An 8,842-nucleotide genomic window follows, 5' to 3' on the forward strand; every position below is an offset into this window, starting at 1 on the left:
TCTATGAGACACCTGGCTGCATCTGTAATTGAAATGGAGCAGAAGACTGAGACCTTACCAACAGGACTCTTACCTATACCTACCTAGGTGTGCCCTTGGGAATAGGGAACCTGTGGAAGATCTCCAACTTTTATCTTGGAGAGCACACTTCTCCCTTGCAAATGGTGGATTAGTGTTGTATGTTTCCTGAATCTTTGCTTATTGCCCTGCCAAATAGCCATCAGGACAGCACCCCCTCCCAGGAAAACCGGGGGTCCTGGAGGCAGTGTGATGGGGCATCCTGTAGGATTCAGCACAGAGCGTGCTTGCGCCAGCAGAATGCTGGGACTCCTTGGCGGGGAGAGGGATATCAGACACCTCTCAAAGGCAGGAGCACATGGGCCATGGAGCTGCTGTGGGTTGCCCCATGTGTGCTGAGGGAAGCCAGAAAGAAGGCTTGAGGGGGCACCAGGGTCCCTAACTCCACAGAGCAGAGGTGGCCCTAGAGAAGGCTGGGCCATGCTCCATCCTGGGTTTACTTCTGATCACAAGCAATCAATCAACTGACTGCCTTTGTTTCTGTGACTAAACTGTCCCCTTAGAGCAAATATTTGCCACCTGCCTCACTGGCTCCCCCAAGTGGTGGCCACTCCAGTCCTGGTCAACCTGATGGGACACGTCAGTGGGCTTCAAACACCCTCTGTCTTCCTCTCTTAACACCAAAGCACCCCATCACACTACCCATTCCCCTCCACAATGCCTGCTCCCATCGTGAGACACCCCTCCCCCAGCATGAAACTTCACCCCCAGCCCCAGTTCCCAAAACAGAGAAACTACCAAACTCCCTCGACTTTGCAGTCCAGGCCACACACTTCCAGACGTGTGTGAGCTGGGATGACTTTTCCCACCTCGCTGAACCTCAGTTCACTCTTCCTTGGAGAAGGAGTGGCACTGCCTACCCACCTGTATGAGATGGGTTCCCAGAAGGAAACAGCACCCTCAAACTGAGTCATCTGAGAGCTGGAGTGACTGTCCCCAAAGATGTGGGCACAGGTAGGGGAAGTGGAAAGGACCTGAGGTAGCAGTAGGGTGAACTGGGTACAGGCGGGGCCTCCAGAGTGGGTACCTAGAGAGGACAGAGCCACTGTGTGAAACTGAGAGCTTGGGGGGAAGAAAGTGGCTCTGGAAAGAAGCCGGCGATCATCGGTGCCTCCTGGGCTGAGTCCCTAGGAGAAGGGTAAGAAGCTATACTGTGCAACAGTAGAGAAGCTTCCAGAAAAACCACCAGGGTCTTTTGTGTTGCTAGGGAGAGTTTGCGCAGTGGGAGACCCGTGCCACTGCCTAGCCCCATCCCACAGGAGTTCTCTGGAGAGTCTGTGGTGTGTGTAGAGAACACTTGGGATCTTGGCTCCGTTATCTCCCGGGTCTTCTGCAGCTTGCCTCCAGTGGGAAGATGCTGTGGTGGGGTGGAGCCTCTCACCTTCCCAGGGGGTATTGCTGATGGGGCAAGGCAGACCAGACACGGGCATCATCCGCAGCCATGGGTTGGCCAACACCTCCCCTGCACGGCCCAGCTCCTGGATCCCATCCCCAGTCCCTCTCCCTCCAGATGTGGAATCTAGAATCCGTGGGCAGGAGTGAGGATGCATAGGAAGCGTGAGAGAGAAGACTGGGTGGTGGGTGTCATGGAACACTCCCATAACGAAGCAGATCATGAAAAGATCGGCATGGTGACCGGAATTGGCTGGATGGGCACACTCAAGCGGTGGAGACTGAGGTGGCAGTTGGCGTTGGAGTGAGAACGTAGAGTCCACACATGCCTCTGCTAGCTTTGAACTTCCTGAGCACTTATTACTGTTGTGCAGGCCATGTTCTTCTTCTTTTTGTTTTTTTTCGAGACAGGGTTTCTCTGTGTAGCTTTGGAGCCTGTCCTGGCACTCGCTCTGTAGACCAGGCTGGTCTCGAACTCACAGAGATCCACCTGCCCCTGCCTCCCAATTTCTGGGATTGAAGGCGTGTGCTACCACGCCCAGCTGCCTTGTGTTTTCTTAGTCCATCTCTGTGGCACTGTGAGCTCATGGAGGGTGCTTTGGGTAAAGCTGACTCTGCGGGGTGTACCTTCTGGCCCTGGGGTTTTCTCTCCTCCCACATCAGTGTGTCTGGCTGGTCTCTCTCCACCTCTCTCACGCCTCACGCCTGGTTTCTGAGGCAAATACTCCCCGTCTTTCATCTGGAGTACGCAGGGCTCTTGAACAGATTTCCCCAGCTTCTGTTTGCTCTCTGTCTCCCTTCTCAGTCTTGTCGCTTGGCATACCAGGGTCGCTCCTCCAGACTCCCAGAGATTTTATTTCTCCTTTGAGAAGTCTTGATTGTTTTATTTCTGTCTTCACCTTGGGAGGTGCTAGCACCCACGTTTTAAGGAATGTCCTCAGACATAACAACCAGCTGGGAGCCTCTGAGGTGCGCAGGTTGGAGATGGTCCTGACAGCTGGGCCAGGGATGCGAGCCAAGGGCGGGGCCTGACCAGAAACATGTTGCCTTTCTTGAAATGTCTGTTCTGGACACCTTGAGCAATGAGTGAGGTCACGCCGGTCAACTCCCTTCACTCTCTCCCTGAAAGTGGAGGCCTTTCATTCTGCTCCCAAGAATGCATCTCTCGGAGCAGGCTTGACAGGCTCAAGGCATCTGAAATTTATGTGGTCATAAACTGCACTTCCAGGTTTGACAATTGAAGGTGTTCTCTTCAGAACGGGTACGCTGCACACAGGTGTATTTCATATTTCTAAGCTGTAGGAATAAGCTGGAAGTGGCAGCTCCTCATTCAAATATGCCCCCGCTTGTGCGTTAGTACCGTGCACACACCAAGTAGTACAACCATGGAAGGACGTGTGGCACGCCTGTGATCCCAGCACTGGAGAGTTAGAGGCAGGAGGATTCCTGTGAGTTTAAGGCTAGGCTGAGCTATGTTGTGAGACCTTGTCTCCAAACAGCAGTAACAATATACTGTACAGATGAAGAAAGTTAAGTCAATGGAGAAAAAATAATCCCATTGATTCAACCACATATTTGTGTGTGTGTGTGTGTGAGAGAGAGAGAGAGAGAGAGAGAGAGAGAGAGAGAGAGAGAGAGAGAGAGAGAACATGTACGTATGTGAGCATGTATGTGGAGGTTAGATGTCAACCTTGTTTGTCTTCCTCAATCAGTCTCCACCCTGGTTTTTGAAACAAGGTCTCTCACTGATGTGGGCCTCCCCAAGGTGGCCGTTAAGCCACGGGAACTACTCCTCTGCCTTCCCAGCACCGGGAGCATGGTGTCTCATCACATCTTGAACTCTGCCCCTGTCTGCCTGTGCCTCCCAAGTGCTGGGATTAAAGAAGTTCACCGGCACTGCCCTGCCTAGCGTTTTGTTTTGTTTTTCACTTCGGGTATAGGGTTTGAACTCAGGTCTTTGTGCTTGCGTGGGAAGCGCTGTACAGATGGAGCCTCCTCTACAGTACTTCTCCGGGTGGTGGGGAAGGAGCCACAAATACAGTATGCTCTGACCCTGTCCCCTCCTAGTGGGTGACAGCTGCCGGGCTGCCATGAATCTGTGTGGTGCAATACCAGGCAGCGAGGTAGCGGGTTGAACAACGTCTGGGTGAAGACGTGTCCAGCCCTCGTGTGTCATTTTGTCACTGCTGTGACAAAACGCCTAACAAAACCAGCTCAAGGAAGGGTTTGCTGGTTTATTTTTTACCCACAGTTCCAAGAAATAGATCTGATCATGGGGAGTGGAATCGTGGTGGCCGGAGAGAGAGGCAGCTGGTCACATCATCCCCACAGTCAGGAAACAGAGAGAGAAGGATGCTGGTGCTCGGTTGCTTTCTCCTTTGTAGGAAGCCCAAGAGCCCAAGACCCCAGCCCACGGCTTGGTGCTGCCCATATTTGGGGGGGTTCTTCCCACCCCAGTTAACCTAGCTAACCCCTCACAGACCTGTTCAAAGCTTTGTTCCATGGTGTTGCTAAATCCTCTCGTGTTAGCAATCACAGTTGAGAGTGGGCCTTTGTCGGGATTGAGGATCTTCCTTAGATGCATTTATCCTAAGTCTCTGGGGGCAAACTCAGCCTGGGCTGACTGTTGTCCTTGTTGTGGCGTGTTCACAAGAGAAGACTGATTAGACACGGGTTTTATTATCCGATTGGGGACTACACGGGGTGTTTGAGATTCCATTGTAGCAATGAATCTTTCTCAGGGTGAGCTTTTAAGCTTGAAAACCGTGTTGGGTTGACATATTAATGAGAACTGTTAGCCAGAAGGGGAACTACCGAAGCTAAAAAGCAAGGTTAGGGGCTGGAGAGATGGCTCAGTGGTTAAGAGCACTGCCTCCTCTTCTAAAGGTCCTGAGTTCAATTCCCAGCAACCACATGGTGGCTCACAACCATCTGTAATAAGATCTGGTGCCCTCTTCTGGCCTGAAGGCATGCTTGCACGCAGAATACTGTATACATAATAATAAAGAAAACATTTTTAAAAATTTATAAAAAGGAAGGTTAGTACATTTAGTTCCCGTGTTTGCCCTCAGTTGTAGTCATGTTCTCAGGATCGTCTCCAGATCTGCCCTGCTCTGGCCACTTCTCCACAGCCGGGTGACATCAATGGTTTGGCAGGGTTTTCCTTCCAACAGGATGGATAAGCCCCGAGCTGTGCATGGTGACACCAGGACCCAGAGAAGGTGCCCCAGGGACTCACTGGAGCCCAAGGGGTAAACACATAGCTCAGATGCCGGACTCCCTCACTCTCTTCCCACATCCATAGGCATCTCTGTTCGGTCACCAAGTCACAGCAATGGGTCATTTTCCCTGGGCTGGGGCAGGCCTAGGAACCCTTCCTTCATCCTTCTTGGTAACCACCATAATTGTTGACATCTGGCACATGAATGCATCTATTGAACAAAGGATTTGTTTTACAAGAAGAAGGCAGAGCTTGGCTAGGAGGACTTCAAGAAATCTTCTAGAAGGGAGAGATACAGATGAAAATCTCTGAGGTCTCTTTGCACACAGCCATCGCAGACCATTGTCGTGGTGTGGTAGGAATTTGTGGTTCCGTATAAACGGCTCCACTGGGCTGGAGAGATGGCCCAGTGGGTCAAGTGCTTGCTGTCTATGCAAGAGTGTGGATCCAAGTTTAGATTCCTAGAACCAAGGCAAAGTGTGACACCATAGCGTTTGTATGTGATCCCAGCACCCCTACGGCAAGACAGGACACAGAGACGGGGGACTCCTGAGAAGCCCCTGCCTTGGCCAGCTTACTCTATGCAGTGACGAACAAGAGATCCTGTCTCAAACAAGGTCAAAGAGAACTGGCACCAAGGTTGTCCTTTGGCACACCCGTACCCCCTCTCACACACCACGATGAAGAGAAGGAGGAGGTAGACAGGCGTTTAAGAAAGACACTTGTCATTTCTCACGCACATGCATGTACACATATGAATGCATACACAAATAGAAATCAAAATGAATGGCTCTTCTTCACGGCTCACCTTGGACTCATTTCCCAAACCTGTGGTGCCGGAAATACCTTACGACCTGAGCCAGGACACAGGTAACTAACTAGTCCATGTCCACGGCCCTCATTCCTGGTTGCTGTTAAAGGAGATCTGACCAGTCCTGTCTCCCAGTCTTGATGCCCACAGGTTTCTCAGCCAGGCATGATCTTCCCAAGCTATTTGTGGGGTTTTCTTTTTCCAGGCCTAGGCATAAATGTTCCCTCTCAGAGAGAAGTCTTTGGGGAACCCTGCTGTCACTGTCCCCGCTGTCATTGTACCCCTGTTTTCTCCAGTTTGAGGAGGCTCATAAGGACCGCAAGAAATTTAAAACAAATGCAAGACCCCTCCTGAGGTTCTTTAAGCCGTGAGCAATGGCTGGAGAAAGGAGGCTCCTCAGTGGAGCTGCCGACACTGCAGGAGATGCCAGAGAAGCAGGATTTCGTGAGCTGTTGCCTGTGCTGGAGTGGACTTCCCAGGTTCCCATGCTGCGATCGGTAGTCCCGGTGTGGTCACCGACTCACAGATGGACCGGGATGGATTCATTTCTTTGGTGTTACCCTGCTCTCAGGCAAATGAAATCTTCCTGGGGAAAGTCCGGCAGTATGCATGCCTCCAGCTAAATTCTCCACCATAGCAAGTTCTGTTAGGACAAAGCAGGCGGGGTAGTGATAAAGATGCCCTCTGCAAGGTCGTGAAACTTGTGCCCACAAGACACTTGCCAATCATGAAGGGGAAGCAGTCACCTCACAGGGAGACACCTAGCAGGAGTCTGTCACCAGGAAGGGACAGGGGTGTCCTATGCCCTGGTAGGACAGATGCATGAAGGAGGGAGGGCACATGTCACCTCAAGGGTGTTCCTGCCTAAAGACCCAGCCTGAATCTCAGTCCTGTGGTGGTGAGTGAGTTTTCTCGGGGAGTCTTTCTATTCACCCCAGAGAGGGTAGTGACAGACAGGAGAGGAGATTTCACACACATCAAGCTTGGTGAGCTGCTGGGAATATCAGGATCATGCAGGTCCAGCTTGGTGAGCTGGTGGGAATATCAGGATCATGCATGTCCAGCTTGGTGAGCTGGTGGGAATATCAGGATCACGCATGTCCAGCTTGGTGAGCTGGTGGGAATATCAGGATCATGCATGTCCAGCTTGGTGAGCTGGTGGGAATATCAGAATCACTCATGTCCAGCTTGGTGAGCTGGTGACTGTCCTGAGATTGTCTCCAGAAGTGTGGTTGTCTTGAAGGGTAGCTACACCACCAACAGTTTCCACCCCATCAATATCACCCAGCATGGGTGATGCACAGATGAGTCCCCGTCCAGTTGGCTCTCTTCTCCTGCACACTCTAGTGTCTTCAGGAGAGCTACACACAGCCGGGCCAACAAGTAACTGTGGTCTCAGGGGAGGGTCTGATATCCCCCATCCCCATTCTACCAAGGGACTCAGGAGTCTGGGAGACCACAGCTGCTCTGAGCCTGAGCCAGCAATAGCCACCTCACGGTGGAGACTCCGGTCCCAAAGGAAAAGTGTCCCAGAAGGTCATTGGCTTATTTCTTCAAACAATGTAGCCATAGGGCATCAGGAAGAGGTTGCAGAACATTCCAGAAGGAAGGTGTTGCATCCCAATCAAATGTGGCTCGTGATCATGGTATCATAGAAAATGTCTTCATCTTCTGTCATAGAAGGGGGGATGGATGAGGGAGGGGACGTCACAGTCCATTGTGAGCTCCTCAGTGGAGAGCCGTTCATGGGAGCTCACAAGCTCCAGGTTCCTCCATTAGTCTTTGGGGCTGTAATGTTCGTTTTGTTGGTAAGTTGTGCACGATTTGAACCTGTGGAAAGCAGAGTCAAGGAGCAAGGAGGTCTTTGTCCCCTCCCAACCCTCCTGGTCAGTCTGGGCCCCTGGCTCTGCACAGCCCCTTTTCCAGCTGCTTGTGATCCTGGGCCAGTTGTACATAGCCTCAGGAGGTGCCGAAGTAAATAGAGGCTGGATGGTAACCCGAGAGGGAACTCCATCTGCGCAGCTAAGGGGAGACTATGGAGGGGTACTACTTACTGGCTTGTTCTTCATGCCTTGTTCAACCTGCTTTCTTTAGAGCCCAGGACCACCAGCCGAGGAGTTGCAATGTCCCCTAGTGGGCTGGGCCTTTCCCATATAAATCATAAATCAAAAAAGTAGCCCATAGCTGTGTCTATAGGTCAGTCTGATGGGTGCATTTTCTCATTTAAGGTTCCTTTTCCCAGATAACTTAGTTTATGTCAAGTTGACCAAAAAACTAACCAGGATCATAAGTAAGAACAACAAACTCATTGATGGCCTTATTCTTTCAGCTGTGAAATACATACATACACACATATGTGTGTGTATACATATACATGTATATATGTATACAGGCGCACAATACATACATATATAAATATAGAAATAAATATTGAATAAACCAGTCTCTTTAAGATTTCATATAACCTTGAGGAGAGCCGGGCGGTGGTGGCGCACGCCTTTAATCCCAGCACTCAGGAGGCAGAGGCAGGTGGATCTTTGTGAGTTCGAGGCCAGCCTGGTCTACAAGAGTTAGTTCCAGGACAGGAACCAAAAGCTACGGAGAAACCCTGTCTCGGAAAAAAAAAAAAATCTTGAGGAGACTGGTTCATAATCTTAAAGGGTCAGGTTCAAATTCCAACAGTTAATATATGAAATATATTAGTAATAAACCCTGTTGATTTTACAGAAGGGACATTCTGACTTCTTGCTTGGAGCCTGGGTAACAGGAGCAGGAGGCTTCTGGTGGCGTTTTAGTGGCAGCCAGTTGCTGATGACTTGCAGGTGGCGAACAGCTATCACATGGCTCAGCTACGGCTAGTGGAAGGAGAGTCGGTCTTCCTGCTCCTTGCTTCTCCCCGTCTCTAAGACTGGCTAGGGCAGGACTCCCTCATCTAATGGGTAGGGTGTTGCCCATCTCCGGGCTCCTGTTGAACCACTCTGAGTGTGACCCGGTGAGAAGCCGGAGTCTCCGTGAGCAGGAGAGACAGGTGTGGGATGGGTGTGGATTGGGGACGCGGCTGTGCCTGTCCCCAGGTATGACGCAGCAGGCACAGGTGGTATGGCCACCAAGGAGCTCCATTGTTGCCCATGACTGTGGCCTGCTGGACTTTCTCTCCTGGGTCTTGAAGTTCAGGGCAGGAGATTCCAAGCATGTAGATCCAAGGAGGTTCTGACAGACTTCACAGAGTCTACCCCGTCAGCCTCTCCCAACTCAGAGGTTGTATTGCTTCAGTTTTGTTGCTTACAAACAAGATTAACCCACTGAGCAAGTCCAAACCAAAGTCAAGGGAACCAGACACT

Source organism: Chionomys nivalis, chromosome 21 (genome assembly GCF_950005125.1).
Source record: "Chionomys nivalis chromosome 21, mChiNiv1.1, whole genome shotgun sequence".
Classification (NCBI taxonomy): domain Eukaryota; kingdom Metazoa; phylum Chordata; class Mammalia; order Rodentia; family Cricetidae; genus Chionomys; species Chionomys nivalis.